Source organism: Falco punctatus (genome assembly GCF_963210335.1).
Source record: "Falco punctatus genome assembly, chromosome: 2".
Taxonomy (NCBI): domain Eukaryota; kingdom Metazoa; phylum Chordata; class Aves; order Falconiformes; family Falconidae; genus Falco; species Falco punctatus.
This window is the reverse complement of record NC_137581.1, coordinates 109,144,962-109,172,307: the sequence shown is the minus strand read 5'-3', so window position 1 is coordinate 109,172,307 and position 27,346 is coordinate 109,144,962. Positions and strand designations below refer to the sequence as shown.

The 27,346-nt window shown below is 40.2% G+C and overlaps 1 long non-coding RNA gene across 4 annotated transcripts in view; it reads left to right on the top strand.

Annotated features, from left to right (window-relative positions):
- The first annotated feature begins 1,008 nt into the window (after positions 1 to 1,008).
- The window catches only part of LOC308058566, a 60,292-nt gene continuing 33,954 nt past the window's right edge, over positions 1,009 to 27,346 (top strand). For 2 of the 4 annotated variants that reach the window (XR_013925888.1, XR_013925889.1), the window contains exon 1: positions 1,009 to 27,346. This is a non-coding gene — a long non-coding RNA (uncharacterized lncRNA). The other 2 variants (XR_013925886.1, XR_013925887.1) reach the window with 2 other exon arrangements.

Genomic DNA, 27,346 nt, shown 5'->3' with positions numbered 1-27,346 from the left:
TGTAGTAGCTAAAGAAGTCCCCATAAGAATTAGAAGCTTAGTGAAAATTTGTGTGGCAGGGAAAATTTAAGGAGTTTTGTCTGTTTGGTTTTTTTTTAAGATAGAAGAGCTAGATGGTTTAAATCCCAACCATTGAGCTCTAGCTGGGTGGGTTTTTTCCCATATTTACAGTAAGTAATGAAGTCTAAAGTACCATGAGCGTACAAACCCCAACTACTCAGAATACTACAGCATGAGATCTGCACTGTGGTTCTGAAGTGAAGTCATCAAAAGAGATCTCTGCCTCTTCCCAGGTGCTTTGGATCAAATTTTTAATCCACCAAATCATGCATTTGGCTGTGCAGTACTTAGTTGTGAGATTATGATGGACAAGTCTCTACCACATTTGGGCATACCTGAAAAAAACGAAGGGAAGAAAACTGTTTTACCCTGAAAGATCGTTGTCTCTAAAAGTGGCCGAGTCAAGGAAAAGATATAAGCATAATAAGCATCTATACTTTTTATATAGCTCAAGGAAAAACGTTGTTGGCAGAAGTAGTACTTGGACAAAAGATACAGTCAGTAAGACATTGCTAGCCTGCAGGAAGAGGGCCAGCTCTGTTGTCCCATTCTTTTTCAGATTAACCCAAAAAAAGCATACATACACAGTACCATTTGACGATGAAAAAAACATCTGAGCTCTGCTTTAGCTATCGAGTCATATGAATATTCTATACATATTTTTTTTCATATGGGAAACAAACTAAAAACCGATAGGTCTGGCAAATATGAAATCTAACCTTCCTGTGACCACAGACATTCTTAAAAATTACGGTCAAATGTTACTGCCTCTGTCAGAGAACAGAGATACCGTAGACTTAATGACCCATAACTGTATAATTATTTCACAGATATGTAGTTTCTAGCATTCTGTTTGGCTGGGTGGATCACATCTGAATAGTGCCATCTCTGCAACACCACAGCGCGGCTACATCTGCCCTCACTCGGGCTCTTCCGCACAGGCACGCTCCCACCTGCCTGCCTGCCCCGCCATCGCTCCTCCACGCTCTGTCACATCCCTCACCGTGCCTGCCCACTTCTTTTGCAGATATGTAATTATGGAAGAGTAGTAGTGTGCTTTAGCTGTGTAATGGAACAGGAGGGCACTTAACCTGTTGTACTGGGTTTGGGTGGCAAGGTGTTGGTGCGGGGCGGCCGGGGCGGCCTCTGTGAGAAGCTGCCAGCAGCTGCCCCCATGTCCCACAGGGCCCATGGCAGCGGCTCTGGGACGGACCCGCCGCTGGCCGAGGCCGAGCCCGGCAGCCGCGGGGGCAGCGCCTCGGGGGGTGTTTAAGGGGGGGGGACCCCAAAACCCAGAGCGAGAGCAGCCAGAGAGGCCTGAGAGCGTGCGAGAGCCCCAGCCCCGCAGCCCCCCGGGCCGGGGCAGGAGGAGGCCGGGGGGCTCCAGGCGCCGCAGCAGAGACCCCCCGGCAGCCCCTGGAGAAGCCCCCGGCCGGGCGGGCCGTGCCCCCAGCCCGCGGAGCCCCCGGGGGAGCAGCTCCCCCCCGCAGCCCGGGCAGGACCCCCCCGGGGCAGGGGGTGCCCGCAGGGGGCTGTGACCCGCGGGCAGCGGCGCTGGGGCAGCTCCTGGCAGGGCCCGTGGCCCCGTGGGGAGAGGAGCCCGGGCTGGGGACCCCGCGGGGACCCCCCTGGGGCCGGCTGGGCCTGGGGGGCTGCGCCCTGGGAGGGCCCCGGGCTGGGGCAGGGGCAGGGGGCGAGGAGCCTCCCCGTGGGGGGCAGGGGCGGCAGGGACAGCTCTGAGGGACTGACCCCAGCCCCGGCCCGGCCCGGCGCTGCTGGGGGGGCAGGAGGGAGAGACACCGCGAGTGGAGCTGAGCCGGGGAGAAGGGAGGGGAGGGGGAAGGGGGTTTCAGATGTAGGTTTTATTTCTCATTATACTACTCCGATTTGATTGGTACTAAATTAAACTAATCTTCCAGAGGTCGAGTCTGTGTTGCCCATGACGGTAATTGCTGAGTGACCTCCCTGTCCTTATCTCAACCCACGGCCTTTCGTTCCATTTGCTTTTCCATGCCCACCTGAGAAGCGGAGCAGGTCAGCCCACCACACCGCTCCACGCAGAAAAGGGTAAAGTGATGTATTGAGCAAAGAGGCATCAGGAAATTGTCAGACTATAAATTAGGTTAAAAATCCTGAAACAGAAGTTTGTTGCCAGGGCACGGCTGGAGAATTTTGATGGTGGTAGAAAGTCAGAGCCACATTAATATTCAGTAAGTAATGCAGAGATGAAAGAAAGAATAATGTTTTCAGTAGCTGCTTATAAGTTTGGCTCTTAGCCGGTTTTCAGTCCAAAATGCAGCATGCCCTGATAGGCAGAGAGGGATGCTGAATGGTTGCTCAGATGCAGTTTAGGGAATATAAAAAAAATGAATGCTGGAGGTTGTCACCCCTTTCACCTGCTCCAGGATCATTCCCCCAGTATTGTCTCTGGGCCACGGAAGCACGTTGTTTGTCTCCTGAAGGAAAGGCCTCCCCTGTAACACAGAGCTTACAAAGATGTCCCCATAATGAAAGGGAGAAGTTATTTTGTCTTCTGTCTGGGAAAAAATGGCTTTCCTGAGCTCTGACATTGTGACAGCTAGCTGTCTTGGAGGTGGTATTTTAGCTTTATTCCTTCCATTAGTTGAGCAACAGCTACCCACAGACTCATTTCACCTTTGGGTTGCACTTGTTTGTAAGCTATTTGTTTCACTGACTTTTTGTCCTCTCCCTGCTTTCTTTCCCCTTTGCACTGTAGTTTGCTACTGTTGGCTTCTGGGCCAGAGAAAATATCGGTGTCAAAAGAGTAAATTGGTAGTCTCAGCTATTACTCTGAATCCCACTTAAGAAGATGATGTAGGATTCCTTGGTCTATAAACTGAAAAGAACCTAAAGTAGAGGAGATAAACTGCCAGAAAATAAATAAACACACATAACCGAGTAGAGTAGCAATGAAAGATGAAATAGTAGCTGTAAGGCTGGAAACCTAATCAGTTTCTAGAAAGTGTTGCATTTCAGTCATCATTACATTGCTAACACCAGCTTTCAATGAAGACCGCTAAGAGAAAGATTTTTGGGATGCCATATGAGTATGTCGTAACTGGCATGAGGAAGCCCTGCTAGAAGAGATTTTTAAAGGAAACTAGCTTTATTCTTCTCCCTCTGCTCTCCTCACTCTTTCATGTATTTCACTTTTTCCATTTTCTTTTCCATTATGCTGTGCTCTTCCCCCTTACTTTTCTTGCCAGTCCTCATTATAGTCCACTGTTTTGTCTTTAAAATGGAAAAAGGTAAATCCTTTTTACACATAAAATCATACTCAATACATTTTTTTCTGAATTAGAGAAGCAGCTACTGAGCTTTTAGAAATCATTTAGATCCTAGACGCACCAGGTGCCAACCACCCTTTTCTCTTAGTTATCTCAGAGGAGATAAGGGAGCTTAATAGCTCACAGATTTAATAATAGCTGAGATTATAGCCCCAAAAGCATGCAAGGAGGTATTTTCACTCAAGAGCTAAATGTTTTCTTGTCTTTATCTGCATTGAGAACACAACAAGCTATGCATGCATGTACGTATATATGCATGTATAAAGAAACAGGAAAAAAGCAGCGGCAGGACAAGGTAAGCCTCCAGATTAGAATGTTATTCTTGCAGTGTTGCTGATCAGGAATATTCTCTTGCCTGTGAGTGAAAGGAATGATTTGTGACTTGGACCCCATCCCAGTGGATTAGCACACGCATGGTAAACCCTGGTATGTCCTTTGGGGCATTTACAGAATTGCGGACTTTCCCACTGAGCCAAGCTGGCCACCGTTGCATGACAAATCATGAAACTCCAACTGTGAAAATTATGGACTCAGTCAAACTGTCAATCCAGTCCTGAAAAACAACTGCTGGTAGAAGTAACCTTGACAAAAAATTGTTCTAAATATGGCGATATTTGTAATCTGCAATAGATGGATTTCAGTGGCAAGATACTATGAGTGACAAGATGCCTCTCCTAGTGACACAGTATACTGCTCCTATAAGTGCATGGAAAACACCCATACTCGCTAGACTCTGCGTGTGATGTGATGCTTACGTTTTTTGACAATTCTTGACTTCTTAGTTAAAAAAAAACCTTCAGTTTGTGGTAGAACAAACACTGTTATTACACTGAAGGGGATGTACCATTTTCGTAATTGAAGCTCTACAAGAGTCCAGTCTGTTTGAAATTCAACTTCAATTAACATAGCATAGTTAATTTTCATGCTTTGTGAAGTTCTTATTAGTATTTTTCCTTTCTTACAGATAAATTCATTTTAAATATGTTCCAGATTTACCAGGACTTCAGCTTTAATAAATACATTTATTTTTAAGAATGCAGAAGTGCAATTGTATGCATATGTTTTTTCTACTAATAGGAATATAGATGAAGAACCATTTTTTAAACAAAGAAGAGGAAATGGAATAGTTATAGCTTCACAATGTATAACCTAAAGGAATTCTCTTTTGGAGCTTCTAATGCCCAGAGTCTCCTTTTAATATATCAGTGAGAAACATCAGGTTCAAGATTTTGCATTCACTGACTTAGCAAGCCAACTTTTTTTTGAACCAAAAGTAACTTTTCTTTTTCAAGCAAATTTAACCAAGCTTTTAATCTTTTTTAATTTGATGGATTTTGTAAGGCTGAACTAAAAAAGTGCAATTTAATCATCTGCATTATGGTTTCCTCATTTCTCTCTCCTAATCTTTCTATTTCTTTCTTCTTCATAGCACTAAAAGGAAGTCAGAAAGTGAAAGACAAAGCAATCAAATATATATGTTTCAGTACTATAATGAAAATTTTATACCAATTGAAAACATTTTCAGAGCTGCAATGATTTTTTATGCGTACTTATGTTCTTGACTCTTCTTTCCTTCAGGGTTGCGATCTAATTTGATGATACTTTTGCATCATTTCAGACATTGTTTACAGTGCTTATGGCATGCTCAGATTTTTATTTCTTCTTTTTTGTTGTTTCATTTTGTTTTGTTAATTCTAAGAGATATTGATATATTATCATGATTCCAGCAAATATATGGAAGTTACTAACAACAGTCTGAGGGAATTAAAACATCATTTGTTCTGAATAGCAAACGGTCAGTGAAATAGACGTCATGATTGTAAGATTATAATGTGACATTTTCTAAGAATGACTATAACATGGAGGTTTCTCCAGCTATACCACCCTGCTCTGCTGAGATATGTCAGGGCTGGAATAACACAGTGAAGAGAGAAGTTAGCTTTGGAAGACATAACTTACAAGTCAGACAAATGTCAACTTTCATTCATAAATTCTTTCAGAGTAAAGAAAAAGATAGTATTAATTTGCATTATCGTATGAAATTATTGCATTAGTGTATTGTTGCAATACAGCATAAAACATTACATTGGAGAAACTGCTGGTAGATGGCTGATGTCGATTGATTCCAGATTGTTCAAGGGCTCAGACCTAGATGACAAGAAGAAGAAGGTTTGTCACAAATGAGGAATACGTGAAAATGGATGGCGGCTAGCACCATAGCCTTGTTTGGAAGCAGTGTGAAAATTATAGACGCCTATGGAGAGCTCATAGTAGGTAGCCTTACTGCTAAACCGTTCTGAAGATTTTTGTGTTTGCTCGCTATGGTTTTACTTATAAAGCCATGTCAAAATATTATGGCTGTGCAAAATCTTTTTAACACCCTTGAAGCAATATACATGTAGGAACCTCTCTTACATATTGCCAGGTCCTTCATAGGTGGAATGGGACAACTGGGACCCTTCTTAGTCCGTGTTTAATCTGTAATTATTACCTCCAATCTTTAGTCCATCTGGCAGGTTTTATTTGTTATACAGTATGGTATGAATTATGAATGCATATGTAGAAAATGGCCAAAGGCTGACAAAACATTTGTGACTAAACTCTATTTTCTACTGAAGATACTTGTTACTTTAGATTTTTTTCTCTTTTAACTATTTAAAATGTTATGATTATGGAAACATCCCTCAGTCATGTAATGTTTTAATTTTATAATAGCTGTTATAATCTCATTCTCGAAATAGAACTGCCTGCAATAAAATAAAAACAGGTACTAGCTGACTAGAAATGAAACTGCCACCCATAGTATTTGCATACCAGAAAACATTCTTCATTAGCACTGGAGGCTGTGAGGGAAAAAGGAAGAAAACAACAATCTGACTACAAGCATTGAAGGTCTTAACGACCTTTTAGTTATTATTCTGCACAAAGCATGTTCATTTTAATGTTGATGTTTACCAGCATTCATTAAAGCATGATTTTAAAGCAATAGGGTAACAGAAAACAAAGAGAGAATAGTACCCAAATTGTGTCAAAGGTTTTCCTCTTGTGAGGATTCACCCAGTAGTACTTGGAGTCTGGCAGTCCTGTGGAAGCTGGTGCAGGTTTGGTATCTGATTCACGCACAGGCTCGGTGCTAGATGTGTTTCTGTAGCACCGCAGCAACGACAGCTGCAGAAGTGAATGTTTTCAGCAAGCTTGAGTCACTGGGATTTTTAATTCTTCCCTCACAACCATACGAAGCATTTTGTGGCCTTACTTACTTTAACTCATTGGTCTCTGACAAGGAAACGGTGGACACCATCCCCTTCAGCTATGCCTGTTGTGTAACAGCAGGGGACAGGGTTTGAATACACATGTAAGTCCAGCTTTGGGGTTTATGTTCTACTTGACTCTGGGACCGGTTTCAAGCTCTCTCATAAAGCCAAGCATCTCCTTAATTTCTCCAACAATGGGCCAGTACTGGTGGCAGCAGGCGGCGAGCAGTACTGAATAACACAGATGGCAGTACATCTGACTGTGGATTATTCTACAATAAAAAAATAGTTGTCATTTTTATGCTTGCTATTATGAGGCCACCTGTATTCGGTCTGCTCTTGGGCAGTAGGAAGTGATGGGAAATATGTGTACATTGTGCTGAGCGTTGCGTATCTATGCATTCTGTGTATGCGTACAGAGACATATATACAGAGACATGGACATGGACACGTGTAAATGTGTGTGTGTACATAGACATCTGTATTGAGGCATATGATGAAAAAGTATAGGGTTTTTTCCCCCTGGACAGCAGAAAATTTTGAATTCTGAAATTTGCAGAAACATTTATTGGTTCTTAAGAGAGTTTTATGTTTAAAATACAGTGTCATTTTCCAAGAAAACGACTTCTTTCCCTATGCTGTCAGGGAGTGGGTTACTTATTTAGTAATTGTGGTAAAAAAAGAAATTGCTTAGTAGCCCACAAGATAAGAGAGATGCAGAGCAGCTTGCAGCCATCAGCATGTTTGAATCCAGTTTTCAGGCTAAGTTATTCTGGGAGCCACAACTCGCTTAAGAAGCAACAGTGCTATGTTGGTATCATCAGCTCTGGGATCACCAGCTGATACTGGTCCCCCACCCTCACCCAGGTCCTTCCTCTATGAGAGGTTCAGGGGAGTGGCATGCTGCTTTCTCTGTAGTTCCTGTCAAGGGAGATTTTGCCTCTGTGGATCTAGATATTTTTGCATTACATCAGCCTGTCAAAAAGGTTCAGAGTCTGATGATGTGTGTGATATGATACTATGAGAAAAGTCATGATTCCAAAGAAAAGAGTCTTGTTTGCTCATAAAATCATATTAAGTAGTTAAATCCAGAAAGAAGAAACACCACAAACAAAACCCTAGTCATTTGGTGTGAGATGCTCCGCTGCTGCTGTGGCTGGATGACAAGTAAAAGACAAAATGCAAGGTAGGTCTGCCAATCCCTCCAAGAAAAAAATATGTAGAAAACCCAGGAATTTTGACCCTCAAACTCAAAGCTTTTCTGGACGACAACCTAGAACGTTTACCTTTTACACAGGATCTGCAGAATAAGACTGACCTCCCACCCACTGCGTGCTTGCAAAGACGGTCCTTTTTCCTCTTAATCCAGAAGTATTCCATGGGGTTTTGGAGTACAGAAAACCCCCACATTCCTGGGTCCCTAGAGGGGGGGTCTTTTCTGTCTTTTAAAGGTCTGGATTTGTACCTCCTGTTGCTGCTTGAATATTTTTCAGTCTCCATCCTGCAATGAGGTCCCTGCAGACAATGTTCCTCCTTTCTCCTCCTTGCCAGCCCAGTTTGAGGAGACAGAAATCCTTGCAGCTGCACAAATGCCACATGCGGACACATGCAAGGATCCATCCAGGAGCTGGAGTACCACAAACCACAGCCTGCTGTTCGGCCAAACACGAGGTACCCTCCTAGGGAGCTACCAGCAGTGGATAAAGCTGATGTTCCCTCCACTAGATCTGTGACATAGGGGAGTGGGTCAAACATTTTGATCTGTTGTAGGTCTGAAGACACTGATTTGTGCTTTTTATAGTGGTAAACCGTTTTCATATCCTAAGCAGGATAACAAGACTGTAGAGCTTTGTTTTTCAGATCTTTATCTGTTTTCCTGAACATAACTTCCCTGACCAAAGTGATATAAATAAAACTTGAAAATCAAACGAGGGGCAAAACCATTTTAGTTTATGACCATTTCTTAAGATTATGAGGATTTTACTGTGTCATGGTTTGGTCTTTAACCATTTATCTGACTGAGTATAAAATGACAGCTACAGGCTTCTCTAATTCATGTTTCTGAAAATTCAATAGCAGGAAATCAATAGAGAGAAACAAGTACATGAATTAAGATTCAGCACACAAGCCTTTACTTGTGTATTGAACTCGGGAAGTGTGATAGTCACCTGTAGGAATTAATAGATCTGTAGGACAACACAACTGCTTCTTTCCCCTTGCGCTTCACAGGAATGACATCTTGTCCTCTTCATCCCAGCCCCTAGAAACCCCCCAAAATAAATGCCTTTCAGACCTTAAAAATTTACCCTTAATATTTCAGGACACACAGACACAACAGAAAAGGCATTGACAGATACAGTAATCAGAGCAAGATCTGTTTTCCTTAGAAAATCAAAACCAAGTAAAAAGTGAAGTCCTGGAATGGGATAGTGTATAGGATGTTCATAAAGTAAAGAGTTCAAGCAGATGGGGGGGGAAAAAAAAGAAAAAAAAGAAAATGAAACCCCCAAACTCCCACACCTTGGAAATTTTAATAAGTTTCAAGAGAAAAGTGGTCTTCTGATGGACTAGCTTTGGCTAGTGCTTTCCCATTAGGTTAAACAGAAGTTACTGAATGTGACTTTACATCAGGCCTCAGATCTCCTGTACAGATATGACCATAAAGACTTTTTTTCTTTTGAGATCCAATGAGAGATCCTTTCACATTAATATGAAAAGGGAAAAATTATATTCAGTGAGGTAAGTTTTATCTCTCAAAGCATGGTGTGGTGTTAAGTTCCTGTAAGTCAAAGAAGTCAAGAGATAAACCAATCCAAATGGAGTAGGTTTAGTGCTGAGTCCAGATAGTACAGGAATCCATTGCAGATCATTTTGAAATTTAAGTGAAAAACTCAGAGGCTCAGATATACCTGCAGAGATTAATTCCATACCCACTGAAGATGACATTAAATCCAAGGCAGAGGTTGAACAGAATATCCCATTTTATCTATTGCAACTTAGACTGGATGGATTTCAGTTTTGAAATATAAAAACAGTCCTATATCAGAAGATTAGATTTCTTTATTTCCTAGAAAAGCCATTTGATGATATACCTAGTTGGTTCTCTGTCTTTCTCCATTTTCTCTTCCTCACCTTGTGCTTTCAGACAACATTTTAGAAAATTTTTGTACATGCTACTAGCAAAAACCACAATACTGTATATGCCACAGTGTTAGTGGAAGGCACAAATACTTTTCCTTTTGCCAGTTATTTTGCCCATACAGTGCCAGCCTGTTTGGCCTGACTTTGTTAGTTTGACATTTTTTCCTATTCTGTGTTTGTGAGTGTGAGACCAGTAGTTGTGTATTAATTGCAAAAATGTTTGAACTGCTGTAGTAGCAATGGTCTTCAGATGCAGATATGAACCAACATAAAGGATAAGCCTTCCACATTAGAAATTATCGTGAACAATGAGCAATCGCCTGTTACTAAAATGTCTAATGGCAGGCAGCATAATCAGAGGGCTCAGTCTATTCACTGTAGGTTTTATAAAACTATTTTTACCAGCTTAGGCCATTGGCAGCATGTCTGTGTGACGGCTTCATTTGGAAGTCTTGTTAAAGAAGTCAAAAGTGATAGAGACTGATATGCATTTGCAGTAATATTTTCAATAGTGATTCTACATCTAGCAGAAGAGGTTTGAGTAGGTATTAGTAAAAGATTTGAAAGCTCCCATAAACCTGGATCAATCACTGTCAAAAGCACTGGAGTCCTTCTTTTAGTCTTACAAAGGTGAGACTTTGATTTGGTTTCAAAATATCCAGCTGGGGTATGGTTTGATGTATTTGAAATCTGTTATCGTATGTGTGGGCATGACCAAGCCTCAACAGAAAGCAAATACTGGTTTGATGTATAGTCTAGATGACTAGACAGAATGAGGGCTTAACTAAGGTTATTTAATGAGTAAAATATCTCACACAATATTTAAGAACCAGTCACAACTGCATTTACTATTTCCGTTTCCCTGGATCCAGGATCAAGAGTACAGCTCTTTCAAAATAAGACACTAAGTTTTCATGTCTGAGTTGGACTAATTTCTCTGAAGCAGGTATTATTTCCTTTTATTGAAATGGTTTGTCCTACATTTATACTGATACACATCGGGGCTACGGTGGGATATAGCCTTATGTGTACAGACTGCACCGTGGTCAGAAATATGAGTTCAGCTTACCTGGATATAAATGTCTATCTGACTTTTGAACTGGCTTAAACGAGTTTGAGCGTCAGTGCGTTAGCTGCAGTAGAGCAGAGAGCAGGATGGGCTATGCTTCCTTTAGTTTACCTGGTCTGTGCTCCTAACTCCATACTTATCTCTAGCCCTACTCATACCCAAGCTGGTTAGCTTCAGAGTAACTTGGAGATTGCTGAAGAAACTCCTACTGCAAATTTAATTGTTATGTAGTAGTTATCTTTTTAAATATAAACCCGCTAAAAATCACCTATTCCAAAAAAGGGTTAAGTGATCATTGTGCCTTCAGATATGGGCCAGTGTCTCTTTCCTCACACCAAACAGACTCAAACTCATTGAGCTCATCCTGTCAAAACTGAACAAGGTTCATCATTTTGAAAGTTATTAATACTGCAAAGCTGTTTGAAAACAGAAGTCTGGGTGGAGAAGAAAACCTGTAAATACTACAGTATGATCTCATACAGTACCAGACACCAGAGAATCCACACAGAATATGTTCATTTAAGCGGTCCCACTCAGAGAAAAGCTTGCATTGGAGTTTACATCATCTTAGACGTAAAAGTCAATAAAACTTAATCCAAGGAAACCAAGCCTCATTAGTTCTACATTTTTTTCCAGAACAGCAATCTTGGGTCAGGTTTTCTGGCTACATTATTCTGTGAAAATAGTAGTTAATAATATATGAGATGGTAAAATAATAATTGAAGTAGCATTAGTACCACAATTACAATAAATTAAAGATGGTATGGTGCTTTTTTCTATTTTTTTTTTTTTTTTAGGATATGTTTGATATAACCCTGTGTTGTAAGTCCATATCTAGCTTATTTTTAAATGTAAAGCTTTAATCCTGCCTGTGTTTAGCTTTAAAACATCATGGACTAAATCTCCAAATCCTCTTATCTTCAAACTTATGTTAGCAGCTATGACAAAATGACATCTGTTCTGAAGCTGTAACAAGAATACTGCATTACTTGACACTTGCTTCGTTCCCGTTACAGTACAATGTCTCCCTCCCACATAACAGATGCAGCGATTTCTCTGCTGAAGGTATGTGATTCAGCTGATAACTATACTTAGTAAATGGTTAATAATTAGTATTTGCTGCTTCTATTCCAGTGAAAAAAAGTCAGTATTTTGTAGCTTTGCACTGATCAGAGGAACGTGACGCCTTTTTCCGAAAGGAGGGTGGGGCAACACATTGATTTAGTATTTTTTTCCAGAGAACTTAAAGGCTGGAGAACAGCACAGCAAAGCCGCTTGCTATCTCTCCTTGCCATTCATTGTGTGCATTTAGTCTGTCAGAAACGCTCTGCTGCTGCAGTTAATGCTGAGCAGAGATTGATTGCGGGCTGTTGTTCCACAAGACATCGCTGAGGCAAATTAATAGCTCGTTGCTACAGAAAGGGGGTGGGGGACCCATTCCCACCTTTCCTATTCCCCTGGGTAATCCTGGCCTTGGACTCCTGCTGCTTACCTTGTCAGGGGTATTAACCCTGTGGTTTCCTTAGACACCCCTCATGTCTTTCTTAAGGGGCTAAGGGATGGCGAGCAAAGCCTGCAAAAATCTGGCTGGGTCTCTGGCAAAGAAGAGCAAGAGCAGCATGGGCCCTTCCCTCCTGGGAGCAATATGCTTTGGATGAACTAAGCTGTCCCCGGAGCTGCCCCCCCTCCTTCACTAATGGCACATCGGGCCAACAGTCCCTTCGAATCAGGGGGCTGGCTGTTTTTTGCTTTATGCAGAGTCTGGTTGCTTGTGGCTGTGTAATGTAATGCTCCAGCCAGCACGACAGCTCTAGTGGCTCAGCTCTCTGACGATGACTTGCTATAGGTACACCTTCCCACACCTGCTTTCTGTGGCTAAGCATAGTGATATTAACTAGTAACAGCAAAAAGGATGGTGAGATTTCACAGATGTGTTCCCCCTATAAACCAGTGATGTTCTTGTAGCCCCTGAAGCGCCGCGTGTTGCTTCACAGACAGATGTGTTTCTCCATGGGCTCCAGCAGTGCTATTTTTCTGGGCTTTCCAAGCCCTGAGGTTGAGCAGTGCCAGTCTGTTGTGTCTGAAAGAATGGCAGGAGCATCACCTCTGGTCGTCCCCCCTATCTGCCACTGTAGAAAGGGATGTTAGCTTTTTCTGAGTGTGCCTGCGAGACGGGAACAGCAATCCATGGACCTCTGGTGCTAATTCCCAGTGCTGCTGATGTCTGTGACCTTAGGGCTACTCACTTTCGGTTTGGGGCATTAATGGAACGTTCCTCACTTGCAAATCACAGTAATAGTTTTGTCTTGTGTATCTGGAAGCTTCGAGTGCCTCTCACATAAGTGCAAACATATTTTCTGATTTCTGTCAAACCAGATGTTATCAGCTTGCAACCTATATTTCACCGGTCCCAAGCTGTAATCTAGCACTGCTAAATATGGAGAAAGATCTGGCTTTAGAGTGTTTTTCCATGTTTCCTATTTGGATTTTCCACAGATTATGTCAAAACATGTAATTTGCCAAAAATTGCATAGTCATGCCTACTATTTTAGGGATAGTGGGTAACAAAAATAACTGTTGAACTGGAGTATTATCTAGTAAGGCTATCTGAAGGAAGAGAGTCTAAGTAGTTTAGGACAAGGACATACTTTCTTACAACCAATATAAAAATGTCAACAACTACCTGCTAATTTTTTCCAATCCAAAAAATTCCATCCCTGGTTCAGTTTTTGCTCTAAATTACTTCTTGTATATTTGAGCTGAATATAGAACCCTGCAGTCTTCTTTTTATTGTTTTCTTTTGTTTCAGGTCCTAATAGATTTTGGATTTTCTTTTAGACCTCTTTATTTCCAATGTCCAACAATCATCTGACTTATGTTCTTCAGGAGAATTCATTACATACTTCATAAGTCTCCTTCTTTGTGTTACCTAGGTCAATCCTGACACAAGGTGTCAGGAGAAAAAATAAGTATCAGCTATTTGCCCATGGCTATTTATCATTGTGTGTAGTGAACAAGTATTTAATACGTATGTATATACTTTATTAAAAAATATCTATTTTAGTGATCATGGAGGGTACTGAGCCTCTTGATCCTTGGCTTTGCCTTCTGTTTCTTGAAACTTCAAAAACAAGGAGAACTGGCACGTTGATTTTAACGTTTGTAGTCCTTCACATCCCTTTATTCATTTGTTGAGATATTTTCTATGCCTTTTCGATGACTCCTCCTATGGCTTTATTCCACTTTGCAAATTTTAGTAACCAAGGACTGCCATGTTCTTAACCCACAGAAGTATGTTTTCCCTTTGAAATTATGCTGAGTTTCATCTTTTCTCATTTCTAATCAGGAATGTCATGCATACTCTGCCTTAATGGTCATGGACTCCACCCTTGGTACATTTAACAAATTATTGCTCTGTTGAAAACATTAATGCAACTCTTTCTTTCACTGAGGGCGGGATATTGCCTTGGCATGTTCCTTTTGCAGCAGCATGTGCAATCTTTTGCGGACTCCAGTTTTGCACAGAGATTTTTTTTATCAGGTATCACTTCTTGTACTATTTTGGATAATAACTTACTTCATTTCTGAGCACTGTCTATTAACTGTTCCTGGTTTGATTCAGTCAGATTTACTCTCTTCTTTGTCAAGGCGGGCCGTTCCTTTGGATAAAATTCCAGTTTTGTTCCAGATTCCCTCTGGTTTATTACTCCTCTTTACTTTTTCCCAGTTGTGAAAAGGTTTTTCAGATATTCAGACATTCATGTGCTTTTAAACAGCACAACATGGTGGGAAAAGAACAAAACACAACTCATTTTGCTTTTTACTGAGTAAGTCTCATTTATTTGCAATTGGGTTTCATACTTAGTCTCTTTTGCCTGCATTAAGGAGAAAACTTTTAAGGAAATTCAAGTATGTCAGGAAAGTCATAGCTGTTACCAGAAATAATAGCCCTCGTACCTGAGGTAAGAGCCTACTTGAACAAAATCCTGTTGGCAGCGAGAGTGTACATACTTTTATGGGTTGAATAGTTTTTCAGGAAGATAAAGAATAAGACACTTGTAAAACATAAAAAACAGCTAGAAAAGATATTTTTATAGCCAGTTTGCTCAGGAGTCTTTGGAGTGGGCAGTGTCAATCATTATATAGCTAAAAGGAGCTAGTGAGAGATTTTTTTCAGGAAAAAAGTCACCACCGTGTGTCTTTGCTGCCCTGCAACAAAATATGAATCACCCAATTCAAACTTCAAAGTATTGTGGCATCATTTTACAAACTTTATAATTACTCTGTATTACAAAGGGGGAAAAAAAGTGTTAAGATGACTTCTACATGTAAGTACAAATTTTAATATTATAGTTTACAGATAGCTGAATGCTTTCTTTATGTATAACATACACCCACTGTTGTTACCAGTGTCTTTCAAAATAAATCAGTCAGAATTTCCAAATGTTGTGATAATCTAGGTATTGTTATGCAACTAATCAAATTGCCTCATGCAGTTGTAATAGCTGGTTTTGGTGGTGTCTTCTGACTGGAGTGCTGTTTCTTACTCATTTTCTATATGTCAGTACGTACAGTAGGTAGTTTCTCTTTCTTCTGGATGTGGACTGAAGCACATAAATACATGCAAAACAGCAGCTCAGGAGGAAAAACTCTGCCTAAATTAAAGGTATAAAGGGAGGATTTCACACAAATAGTTGTTTTTATTGAGGGTATTTTTTTCCTTGAATGGCCTATTCATTCTGAAGGCCATTTGGGTTAGAATTCTTAATCTGAATTATGTTGTTATTCATGGCCTCATTTTGTGTCTTTTCATCATCTTCTTTGTCTGACGGCTATTTTAAATAGGGCTTTTAAGAACCGTATGGATTGCAACAAAAGGATGTGTTTACTTTATCCATTGTTATGGCCTGATTCCACTATACTTACCCTCACTGAGGCATGCATTAGATTTCAAATCTCCCATTCATCCCAGCGAAACTAATTGCAGAGCAAAATAGACCAAATGTGAATGAGGATTCAAAGAACCCAGTTTGCAGTAATTATTGAAGCAAATAAAAACATTTTGGTTTGGTGACATCTCCTGTAGTGCATAATGGCTAGATGTGAGTCCTCTGGGGGTTTTACTATACACTTGAATAAGAGGGGTGACCACTGTATACCTGAAAAGATGAGATTTGGCAAAAAAGCTGAGTTGATCAGAGAGAATAAGATCTTATGGTGCTGGAGTTGAGAGTCTTTCATGTGCTAAATGCAGCCTAAAGGATTGTCTCCATTCAGTAACTGGAAATATTGATATATTGGAAATATTTGAAATAGTATTTATTTTGCTTTTTACGAAGGTATATATGGAAAAACCTGGTAAATTTGGAGTTTCCCTCTAGAAATTCTTCAGGAGATTAGTTTTATGTCAATAAATTTTTAGGCAGAGTGAGATAACATCTTTTACTAAAACTTCTAGTACAATTAGCAGAGGAAATAAACTTTTTTGCACACCTTTCAGGTTCAAAATAGAAACAGCAAACTTCAAGTATAAGCTGAATTTAATTAGCTGAATTTCTATTAGACCACGAGAGAAAAAAGTATTAGATCTGTTGGAATTAGAGGGGGTGTTACTGCTGGAGAGGGATGATAAGGTGGAAGAAAAGGTTAGTTCATACCCTCCAAAACTTTAAGAGATTAATAGGGGTGCGAGTGAGCATGAAACTGAGAACGTTTTACAGCTAATAACTGTATAAGCTATGACATTTTTGGTATTCAGTAGATTTACAAATTTCAGTTCCCAAGCTCATGCCTGGAAATGTTTTATACATTTCTCTTGAGAGCAAGGCTGAGAGATCACTGATAGAGTGGTTGCTTTGTGGGAAATACTCTCATGTGAGTCACTGGGGCTCTCTGTCCTTTAATCATCACCCAGGAGTTCATTTTAGTGCATTACTGTCTTGGCGAAGGCTTTCTGTGCACTGGGAAACGCAGCTGTCGGACCTCTGGGTCCTGATTGCTCTGTTTTGGGGATATTTATTATGATTATTTTAAAGGTGTGTCAGCAAGTTTGCAAAAATTTATGGTCTGGAATTATTCAGCACATGTCAGATTGTGACATCCTCCTCCTCCTATTACATAAACATGGTCAGCTATTACATAAACCATGAAGAGCTGCAGCCTAAATAGGTGGTAGGCAAAAGACTGCACGAGTATAACTCAGTTTTCTTTTACCCTCTTGAGTAAAATATAGCCTGTGCAATGTAAGACCAGGCAGAGAAAGAAAATCTGGCTCTGAATAAGGCAGCAGGTCAGTGTGGCATGCTTTCTGTCTTCGGCAGACACAGAACAGCCACTTCACAATGTAGTAATTACTCAAGGCTGGCACTACATGATGTGGCTACACTGCATCCAGAACGTCAACTAAACCATCTTTTGTCATAAGGTGTCCCTGAACAGTACTCCCTGCTCTTAATTTACAGTTGTTGCACTCACTCTGTGCCTCCTGCAAGGGAGCTCTTTGTCTTGGTAGGACTGACAGCCACTTTTCAATTAAATCCTTGAGCAAAGCACTCTTCTAATGAGAAGTAATCAGCCCAAGAGAAAGTCACATCCACATCTGATGTAAAATGGATTATCTCCATCTGGTTTGGACTCTCCCCTGGTATTTTGTGTCTGACTTTTATCATTTGTGTCTGGTTAGAGGATAAACCCCCCAGGGCAGTGTTTGCACAGTACCACATGCCATGACAGCAGTCAATAAATTATAGGAGAAGGTGATCACACAGGGTTGTTTCCAGCTTCACACCCCTGATCCCACTATCCACAGATCCCAAGTAGTGCAGAGGAGCTGTGTTTTTTGAGAGGGGCACTGTTCTACACTTGAACAGGTTTCTCTTTGAACTAGTATTTTCCTGCTAAAGGGATGTTAAAACATAGCCATTCATAATTTATATGAGGGTTTTCTTCCTAGTCATTCACTCCTTAATAATTTAAATCTGTTCCAGATGTTAAGTTACCTAGGACAGCTGTATACAGTCAAACAATATAAAAAACCTCTAAGCAATTCCATCACCCTACCTCAAACGCAAATGACTCTTGGTCTCTTTTGTTTCCTCCACTTATCACCCGCCTTTGCTTTTGTTACAGTCCCTTTTCTGTGCTCCTTCCCCCCAAACCCAAGCTTTTAATGCATTTTATCCTCTTCTTGGGAGACACAGATGTATAGCCAGAAATATCCGTACTCATCTCCTTCAATATTTGAAAATACTTAGGCATGACTGTAACCAAAAGGAAACCCTTAGCTGGGTAGGATATGCTCTTAATTTTAGCTTATTCAAGCTTTCTGGCAGAAGCCTGATTTTTACACTTTGTGCATTTTTATTGTTCTTCTACAGGCACTAATGAAATACAAAATGCTGCTGGTTTGAAAGGCAGCATTTACATTTAAAGGACAGAGTGCACAAGGTCAGTGGAGACTCTGTCCCATATAGTTCTTTTAACCTTTTTTCCATCTCACCCCTTGGGTTTTATGGTATCCTGTGTTTTTTTCTTCCTTTTCCCTTATAAGCATAAAATAAATACAGGAATAAAAGCTGATTTTCCTTCCCCCCCCCCCCCCCCCCCACACACACACACACACACATAAATAGCAAACAAAAATAAAATCTATCTGTGTGGATATGTTAAATGTTTGCAAATTATTAGGCATGATGTCTAATGGGCTATGCTTCTTACCTGAAATGTGCAGATTCTCTTAAATCACAAGTTAAAATCTCAGTATTACTGAAATAAGCATTCTCTGGTTTTCAGAGACAGTTGGATTGAATGCCTTCCTACTTACTCTGCAGTTCCCATTAACATTAACAGGCATATTTCTTTTTGCTTCCGTTGGAGTTGACTTGATACACATGTGGGATCCTTTGATAACCTCTTAAAAAGACACCCTTCTGCTTTACATGCACTTTAGAGCTTTAATGATCTCACGATGCTTCTTTATGTCTCTGTGGCCAAAATGTTATCTAATACTTCTTGTAAATAATACAAGATAGCTTTTTACTCTGTAAGTGACCTCTGCAGCATGTCCTAACCATCTATTTGCCCACAGGGTGTTTCGCTGGAGTCAAGGGAAAGCATTAGGAAGCAAAGCAGAACTGCCGTTCCCTTGCTTTTCCGCAGCTCAGAAATAACTGTGTCTATTCAGCTACTGGGCAAGACAAAACCTGGGAGAGGGAAAGGTGAAAGAAGGAGGAGCCAGTACCGTTATCTTTGCTTTCCAGTTCATCAGTCCAAAGACTTATAGGAGCAAGTCATTTCTCCTGGGGAGCCTCTGAGCAGCCCCTATTGCAATGGAGATTTTTTATATCTGCTTCAAAGGCCACTGTAAACATACCATGATGAATTGTAATGTGTCTGTGTGTATATTTGTTCCTACTTCTATTTATAGGCACAGTATTTAAATCTTTGAGACCTTAGCTCACATCATATGCTAACCGGTTTCTTTGGGTAAATTTTCCATAAAAAGCATGACATCAGAGCTTTGGATTCCTTTTTATAGCTACGTTTTAGGTCCATAGGAAGTGTTGAACAACTGTTGAAATCCAGCCTTATGTGCAGATCTCTCTGATCTGAAGGTATTCAAAGGGGTGGGCTGCCAGGCTTTGAAGTCCCAGCGTGCCTGTGCACATCACACGCTTCAGCACGGCTTTCCTCTGCGAGCATTAGGATTTCTGCCATCTGTAAATCACTTGAGCAGGGCGGTTTTAGCAGTGGGACGTGGGGTGGGCTTGGCGGATGGTTCTCCCTCTGCCTTTGGCCCCCACCCCTGTGCCCTCTTGGCAGTGCTTGGAGGACAGCCCTGTGCCCTCTGTTTTGGCCATCAGGCAGCAGCTTTGCATGCAGCACAAAGTGCAAGAGAGCTGAGGTAAGGGCAAAAAACCTCCCTTCCCTCCCTGAAGGCCTACGGGCACGTCCGTGTGGTGGGATCCAGGTGGGAGAGGGTCCTTGCCCTCCACTTGCGCTCTTGAGCCTCCTCCTGCTCCCACCCCATCCCTGGCCAATGACAACAGTGTAAGCTGCATCTTTGGAATCTGCTGAGTAAATATGGAGTACTCTGCTCTGTAACATGGAGCTGCTGGCTGTTTTACAACTGTGACGATGGAACAGGTTGTTTTTGTAAATTAAACAAACCAGGAGCGTGATCAGTGTAATTCAGATCCAGGTTCTAATGGAGGAGACTAGAAAGGGTGATACCTGCTGTGCATCCCTTTGCATGCATGTCACACAAAGGACACTAAATACAGGCACGTGGCCTTGGGTTCCTGCAGTTCTCAAGCTTTGTTTGATGTCGGTAGGAAGTGTGAAAATCTGAAAATCTGCATGGGTAACATCAGAAAGCAGAGGAGCCAGCTTCCCTTCATTTCTCCAAATATAGATGCTGTTCTGTTCCTTCTTACTACAGCTGGCCAGATAATTTACATATATCTTTATTCCATTTTTTGTGTTTCTGGTAGTGTCTCTGAAAGAACTGAACAAACTGAATACTGAGGCTACTAGCTCACAGTGTCGCCCAGATGTTCCTCTCTCTCAAACCTGTACAAAGCTAGTGTGACTATTATTGCATTTGAGACAAATGAGATTATTAAAAATGTGTTCACCATTTCTGATACTTATAGCAATCCCAGTAAGAACTATGTTTTAATAGTTGGCAAATTCTGGTTGTTGGTGTTTTTTTGGTAGATACTTGCATATTTGCACTACGTTACAATGAGTATTAATTTTGGTTGCATTCCACTTCCTCATCAATGACAAAGAGAGATTAACTAAAACAATATTTTATTTCCTACTTTAATGGTGAGTACATAGCATTAATTATATTATTAATCCAACTAGAAACTCTTGTACAAAGCTATTTCAAGCCATTAGTTGCCCCATTGTAATTGATGGATTACTGCATTACCATTTAATTTAGTATTGTTTTCAAGGCATTACGTTCAGTTTCATTGAAGCTAATTGTATAGCCAAATAAGGAAAGAACTTGCTTCATGAGCATGAGTGATGCAAACATGGATTTTTCATGATTTCTGATGTATAATGGGATGTGATCCATATAGCAATTCTGTACAAGGGCCTCCAGTTAGCATTACCTTGCAGTTTATGGCAACAAGAAATGAGGGCATGGACCAGAAGATTGCACGGCATTTGGATTCTGCATCGTGATAGTCTTCTCTGCAAAAGGAAATTAACATCAATTATTCAAATCTAGTTATGCTTTCAACCCTCCTAATTGCAAAGTGTTTTCCATTCAGTGATCAAGCCCAATTCCCTAAACATAATAGCAATTATAACTGTGCATCCAGAGGAAAATATACCCTCTTTGGCCCAATTTTCAGCTCTGATATGACCTCTTTATGCTGCTTTTTACACAAAGGGGTTGTTAAGCTGGAGCAACTGTTCTGTTAACATAGAACGTATCCCAGGGATGTCCAGAAACACGGACTATAACCTTTACTGCCCCAGCCTAAAAACAGGGAAAACATGATGGGTGGGATTCAGCTGCCTAGACACAAGCATCTAGACCCTTTAGACAGAAGCCCTTAGGTACTGAAGACAGCTTCACAAGGGTAGTGAACGTGGTGTAGGACTGGGGAAGATCTGGGGCAGCTGGAGGCAATACTCTAGGGTATCTAAAACAGAACAGTGGCTGGTTGCCTGAATTACCCTGGTTTCGCTTGGCAACTGGGAATGCTCTTCTGGGCTATGCAAGGCGAAATGTAAATTATATTATTCTTGAAGCTGAAAATTGCTTCATGCACGGCATTACATAAAGGCATAATGAAATTTCTTTCTTAGTGCAATTCCTATTTTTTATTAGAGTAACTTCAGGCAACTCCTGTCCATCTTCCAGCTTTTCTGTGCAGAAGCAATGATTCTGTTGCATTCTTTGTGTGTTTAGTCCATAAGGGTTTCAGGAATTGGAAATACTGCACCTGTCACTGGAAATAAACAATAATGCATAGTGTGTGTCTTGAACTACAGCTGGGTCTTTACTGAGTGGACAATAAACACCAAGGTTAATACGAAGTACTAGTCCTCTGGTGAACCTGGTCCAAATGCGCTGTGTCTCCTTCCCAGGCACCTTCCCTGACTATGTATCTGTAACACGAGAGTAGAAAGACCAGGGAGCAGCTGGTGATATGTTTGGCATGGAGAAGATGCCTTGTCTACTACTCAGGGACCATTCCAGATCTCTCTTTCCTTTCCTTTTAGTAAACAGTGGCATGAGACCAAAAATCAATGATATGTCTACTGACAGAGAATAAAATATTAACTCTTTTGAGCCAAGTGGTTACTTGAAATTGATGTCCTGTGGATTTTATTTATTAGGGATAGAAACAGTTGATGGAGTCAGATAATTCCTTGCTGTGTTCTCCTTTGATTGGGGGGGGGGGGAGAAAAAAAAAAGAGGACACAAAAAGAAAAGAGGCAAAGTCTAAGTCTTCTGAATTCTTAGCAATCAAATTGGGGATTCATTATCCTTGGTTACAGTTAACAATTTCCTACCAGTCCAGAGCTCTCCTCCTTCAGGTTTTACTCCTTGTGCTTTTGAGAAACAGATTATTTTTTGCTGCCTTTTCTATTTATTCATGGAATTTTTTGGACTCACCCTAAAACAAAACAAAAAAATTAAACAAACTCATTCAGTCATAACGCTTTGGTTAGATTTCATCTGGTATTGAATGACCTGCATTTGGGCACAAACTCCTGCTTCAGCTGTCTCTGGCAGAGAAATTGGATTTATGACTTTGTTCTGAACAAGGCTTTTTCAACCTTCTTCAGCTAAATTGTAACTTGCTAGGAAAACTGTATGGAGGTATGAATAATCAATAACATTCAACCTGAAAAGGTGACATCCTTATTCTGGAAATTCCTGGATTAGGTGTGTTTAGGAGATTTTGTTGGCCACAGAATTTTATCCTTCTAAAACAGAAAGGCTACTTTCTAAACATCAGAGGCTGAAGCAAGGATCAGTCTTATCTCCAATAACAATCTGTAGAGATTGGGGAAGTTGCCATGGTTGATGCCACTTTTTCCTTGTTTTCAAAGTTAGTTCTTCACTTCCAGAGGATTAGCCCAATATCTATGCAACACCTCCTGCAATGTGAGCTTCATTTTGAAGGATTAGGGAGGATTTCACTTGTGCCCAGAGATTTTGCTTTGTTTCTCTGCAGAGTCGTGATTTTCAAGCTTGGAAAGAAGTGGAAATGCTGCTTGACAGAAGGAAGCTTGAATCCCATGCTAACACTTATGTGGAGTCCACTTCTTTTATAAAAGGCTGCAGTTCATGTGTACTGAAAACTTTGTTTTGTATTACTCTACAGATGCATACGGTAGGTCATTCTGTTTATTATAATTGCAGTCTCCATTTAATGGTAGGCATAGTGAAAGTATAGTTTATCTCTTCTTGTAACTTCCCACAGGGTGTATAGATGTGTATATTTCTGGTGGAGTGTATTACTGCTATGTGGACAGTGATCCACAAGAAATGAGAGGCGTTAACTGTGATAATGAGGCTGTTGTCCTGTAACCCGTTCAGTACAGTGTGATCTGCTTGTTCTAATGGACGCCTTTTTATTCATGATTACTTTAGAACAAGTCTCTCATTCAAGGGGGGGAAAAAAAAAAAAAAAGAAGGAAAAAACTGTAACAGAAATTACTCTAGTGGTGGTAACACATTGAAACATTTGCCATGGGCATTGGTTGGAGTAGTTGTCATATATTTGTGTCATGATATAATAGCATACTGTAGGCTATTCTTGCATGCGTTCTAATTCCGAGCTCGTTTATCACTTGTCTGTATAAATTCAGCATCTTCCTCATCTGGGGGAGTTTATATATCTCCTTGCAGCTGACTGTAAACAAATTGGAAGTGCTGCTTGGCAGGTGACAGATAGATCCAGTTGGTTAGGTAAGGCTGTTGCAGTCTCAGTGCAATATGAAAAATTTACACATTTTAGAAATTCCAGCCGGCTGCTTTCTAGTGTCAAATTTGGGATATGACAGCAGATGTCCGATTTAAAAAGGAGAAAAGTGAGATTCTGGGGGGGGATTGAACTAGTTTGTTTTATTCTTCGGAACAAAAAGTCCAGACACTTAGCCGGCTTGCTGCTGTAATTGGTTGCTTTATGTGCACTGTGCGAAATGGGCCCATATGCAGGGACTGTGTTGCTACACTCCGCGAAGGCAGAGTTTGGGTTCTGGTTTCCAGCAGATGACAGCCTCTGAGCCTTGCATGGCAGTCACGGAAAGGCTTCCATCGTGTACGACTGGCTCGAGGTGCTCGAATCCTCCCCATCTTCAGAGTGACTGTGTGCACACTGCCGTAGAGCTCACTGCAGACCCGGGGCCTCGGCATATCTCTGCCTTGGATGATGGAAAACTTTAATAACGTGTAGGAAATTAATTTGGACCTTCTCCTAGCACAGGTCTTTGAAGTCAGTGGGAAGCACTGAGGATTTTTGGCATGCCAGCTCTTTATTTCTCTGTATACAGCTACTATACCTATCGATTTCAGTTGATGTGAGTCACTGTCGTTTCCATAAGCACCTCTTTAAATATGTAAAAGCCACATGCATTTGTTCCTTCTTGGTGAGCAGCCTCTCACCTCTCAGTTGTGGTGAAAGGTGCTACACCAAAGGAATGAATTGGTAGCGTAGCTCTTTGTGCCTTGCTAAGATAAGACACTAGCCGTGTGGCTCCAGTCCTGGGCACAGAGAAAGCAGGGGAGAGCTGGGAGGTTTGGAAGGGTTGATTTTTTTTGTTTTGTTGGTTTGGGTTTATTAGGCCATTTTAAATTTTTTTTCTTTTTTCCTCTGCTCACTTAGAGCTGAGACCTTGTGGGTTCTGTACATAATTGTGCTAGCTTTTATTCAGGAGAAATCATATGGATTTATGTCTCTAAAATCTTAGGGAACGTTCCTCAGGTCATCAAGGGCAGCCACAGCCTGCCTTGTGTTATCTAATGACATTCATAGATTTACTGAATTCCCTTTTCATTAGTCTCCTTGTTCTGCCTATATCTGCCACTAGAAATCTGCTTAAAAATTTCACTCCTCTGGAAATCTCCTCATTTTCTGTGCAAGTTTATTCCTGGCCATGTTGTCCTCCTCTTTGTTCCCATACCAAAGACTATATTGTCTTTTAGTGTAAATAGCTTTTCTTTTGAATGTTTACCCCTCTCTTCCCATAACACACACATACTCTTTTGCAAAATACATATATCTACTGACATGAACAGTAATTTCTTTCTCTAAACTGAACAAAGGAAGCCCTTTGATTCCTCATATTAACCTAGATACCCTTCTTTCTTTCTATTCCAGTTTGAAGCTGCCTTCCTTGACTGTACATGATTGGAACTACACAAAGTATCCCTATAGTATTCTACATAAATTGTTGTCAAGATCTTATACCATAGAGTTAATATTCCATCTCCCTATGGAAATATTTGGTTTGCATTTTTGTGCAATCATATTAGCTTCTTTAAAATAAAAAATGCACAGATGTTTCACGTTCATCCTGCTTATATGTTACCTTAATTCATCTATTTTATGCAGCTAATATACCCATATTTTCTTCTCAGTCATATAGAAATGCTGAATGTGCATAGTAAATTATAAAACAAGGTGGATAGAATAATAGAAAAATATGTAATCCAGCACATAGCATATAGAGGTGGAGACTCTAGCGCCTTGCCTCAGACACTTTTTTCCCCCCAAAGAAAAACTATGTAGAAAAGGTCACTTCCAGCTGCTTTTTGAAAATGCAAATTGTAACTCAGGCTAACAGGTTAACCATTTTGAATACTACTGTATAATTGACAGGAACCAACCCAATTCTTACTTCATTAGTTGAAAAAAGAGTTAATAACTGCATTGTGTGTAACTTTGAAATACGCAGGTCAAAACAAAGGGCATTTTCATCAGTGATCACTGCATCAGCATCTCAGTGCAAACATTCAGGAATATTTGTATTATAGGGTGAAAATATATTAGATGTTTAATTATAATAAATGATATTACTGTATCAGAATCCATTCATTCTTTCTAATAACATCCATTCAGTCCAATAATGTGTGTAATCGTCAGTTTTATAGGACTAACTTACATCTTGAATTTACTTTCCATTTTAACCTTTTCCAAATATTATCCATAAACTTAAAAGTGTACAGCTCATTGGCTCAGTAGTCACACCAATTAATACACCTCTGTATTATTTTTTTCCCCTTTGCCTGTATTAAATCAGTTAAATTACATTTTTATTATGATTTTGAATTATCATAAATATGGTTTGAACAGATCCATTATAACCTTCCATATTTGCATATTATTCTAACAATGTGTTCTTGGCATGAAAATAATACATTGTCAAAAACCCTGTAATGTCCTCAGCCCCTTGTTTGCATGTTCTGTTTCTAGGTTTGATACCTGTGCAAATCAGCATTGTATAATATGCTGACCTTTTTTTTTTTTTTTTTTTTTTTATTGTGAGAAAGTATATATCTGTGTGCATATATCTAGATAAATAAGGGTAGCTACCCAAAGGACTGGCTATGGATACATTATTTATTATGAGTTACTGATGATCTTATAGCTCATGAGTGACAGAGCAAAACAGAATGACGAGGTGGTATGAAAGCTCATCAATAACTTGATGCAATAAATAATGTATTTGTCGCCTGCCAATTGAATATATTTCTTATGCGTTAGTATTTTTTCCACGTGTTCAATAATTATTTTGGAATGAGATAGGGAATTGCATCATCTAGATTCACAGAAATATTTTAAAAATCTCATTTTATTCTGTGGCACACCTTTGTTTTTGTTATAAATTATACAGAGCAATACTAGAAAGGAGCAACTAGTCTTGATGAATAATTTATTTGAATTTAACCTCCTTTTCTACTATTGGAATATTCAAACAATAGGCCACAACTTATTCTGATTCATATGTTACTAAAATTTTGTTTGACAGATGTCTTTTTGAGTTTTTGTTTTATATCCACAGAGATTATTTGAAAATGGAGCTCTGTACTCTAATCCTGCTGAAATAAACGGGACACGCTTTATCTGATCCTTGCTTAGCTACAACTGGCCTCATGAATCCCACGGTACTTTGTGTCCTGGCTGCATGAAATCACAAGCAATTCTTATATGAACATTTTATGTAGAGATGTAAAGGTCGGTTTCTGCCAATTCTCATGCATCTAACTTTGAAGTTGCTTTCAAAGCATATATTGGTCAACTGTGAAAAGCTACTGCAGATATGGAATGAAATAACTTCCTCTAAAATGTCAAACATTTTTCCCTTGCAGGTTTTTAACTAAGTTCACCATCAAGGCTTCGTGTTTTACATCATTTTCTCTACTCTGTACACTGTGATCTGCCTCTTCCTGATGTTCACCTGCCCGCTCCTGAGATGATGAACTTCCAGCAGCTGCTTCTTTCACTATGGAATGAAGGTGAAACTAAATGTTATAG